Source organism: Grammomys surdaster, unplaced genomic scaffold (assembly GCF_004785775.1).
Source record: "Grammomys surdaster isolate TR1022 unplaced genomic scaffold, NIH_TR_1.0 125974, whole genome shotgun sequence".
Lineage (NCBI taxonomy): Eukaryota > Metazoa > Chordata > Mammalia > Rodentia > Muridae > Grammomys > Grammomys surdaster.
The window spans coordinates 4191977-4194313 of record NW_021620791.1 but is presented as its reverse complement, the minus strand read 5'-3'; positions in this window follow the sequence as shown (position 1 = coordinate 4194313).

Sequence of the window (2337 nt, the reverse complement as noted above, 5' to 3'; positions counted from 1 at the left end):
CACATACACACACACACCACACACACATACCACACACACACAGAGAGAGAGAGAGAGAGAGAGAGAGAGAGAGAGAGAGAGAGAGAGATCTGGAGAGTGTTTATTCTTTAAATAAACCCTTACACATGTAATAATCACTATGGACCCTTTACACTCTACACTGCCAATATCTCTACCAACCCATGTCTGACATTTCAGTGGTCTGTAGATCCCTGATTGCAATATCTAGTTGAGGCTGTTATATGCATGCAGGATGCAGGGACATAGGAAATTTTTTTTTTATTTTTACATTTTTGTAACCTCTACAGCCATCAGAGAGCTGAGATATGAATATAAACCCTGAGTATGTGTTGGCTGAATAAATGAATAGGTAAAGTAAGACAGACACTAAAGTAACGTGAGCAGAGCTTATTATTGGCTGGGCACATTTCTAAGTGCTTTTTGTATGTAACCACATTGAAATCTCTCAACAAATGAGGAAGCAAACACTATTATTAACCCTATTTTTATAGAAGGGAGAGTGAGACACCAAAAGCTTCAGTGGTTTGCTCAAGGTCACTCAGTCAGCTGCAGAGTCTATAATTAAAGTTGTATAGAAAGAAAAGGATGCAAAACCTTTGAGAGGTTGTTTTTTGTTTTGCTTTGTTTTTTCCAACTGGTATCTTTAGGGATTGGTTGGTATGGGCACTATGCTATGTCTAGCTGTAACTGAAGAGTAGTGGACCATTTCTCCCTTGGCAGTAATCCAAATGAGGTGGAAGACCTTCTGGGTTCTTGCCCCGTGGTAAGGTCTATATTAAGCAATTCTTGGTTCCAAACCAGAAGCGCAGGTTCTCCCAAACAGGATCTTTTCCATATAAATAGCTAAGATTGATGGCGTTGGTTCATTACCTTTATAACGCATGCCCATCAACCCTGAATATCATAAGCTGGTTGGACTAGCCCATCAAGTATGAAGTCTTTGATGTCTTGATCAACTCAGTTTATCTAGAGCAAACAGCCATATGCCCATCTGTCACTGGTCAAACACAAAGAACCTGATTGCTTTTAAATTGTCACTGCAGACTTTTCTGGCCCCAGAGAAAATTACATATACTAGGTCAGCACTGGTAGCACAGGTAGACACAGGGAAACGAACTCACTGCTACTCTTCCCACACATATGAATTAAACACTGACCCCCTTTGAGTCTCAGTTATCATCAGTGATACAGAAGAACTGTACATGATTGTCCTTGACATCCATTATGCTCTAAGGTTCTCACAGTCTGTGGATGTATTTACCCTTGAACCTCTGCAGCATGTCAGATCTGTGGAGAAAGAGGTAAGAAATGCACATTTCTTCTTTTCTTTGTATTCGTTCAACAAATATGTATTCCCAGACTGTTATTTGCTAGGGTTAACTTTAGGCACAGAGGATGAGCAAAACAGAAAAACAAGCCTGGCAATGTTGGAGGATTTTCCTGCTGTCTATGAGGTACTAGATTTAATTTAATTTGTATTGTGTCATACAAGCTGCAATCTGGCGTTTGAAAGGTTGCAGGCCTCCCAGTCAGAAGTTTAAGGTCATTCTTTGGGCTCCAGTGAGTTAGGGGCCAGCCTGGGCTATATAATAGTCTCTCAAAACAAAACAACAAACAAAACAACAGAAAAATATTTCTGCCTTCCTGAAGCTTACCTCCTGTGGAGAAGAAAATATTTTCATAAGGAAAAGAGAAGTTCCATATATTAGAAGGTAGCAACTGCTGTGGAGAAAATAAAGCAGAGATGAGGAGTTACTGGGCTGAATCATGCCCGCCCCACCCCACTCGGATACTGAAGTCCTCACCCTTGTACCTGAGAATGTGACCTTATTTGGAAATAGAGTCACTGAAGAATAATTATTTGAGCTGAGGTCATAGTGGTAGGCCCTACTCCAATGTGATTGGTGTCCTCATAAAAAGAGGGAAACTGGTCATACGCAGAGAAAGCCTAGGTGAAGACCAGTGAGAAACAGTAAGAATGCCATTGGACACTTGTGCTGGATAGAAAGATGGGGTGTTAAGAGAACAAGCATATTATTCTTGTAAAGACCCAAGTTCAACGCCCAGTACCCAGGTCTGGAGACTCTTAGAACAGTAACTCCCTCTTCTGCTTCCAGGGGCACATCAAACACAAACATACCCACACACAGATACACATAATTAATGCTACCATGTTTTTTTTTTAAAGAATGCCGCCGGGCAGTGGTGGCACACGCCTTTAATCCCAGCACTTGGGAGGCAGAGGCAGGTAGGTGGATTTCTGAGTTCAAGGCCAGCCTGGTCTACAGAGTGAGTTGCAGGACAGCCAGGGCTACA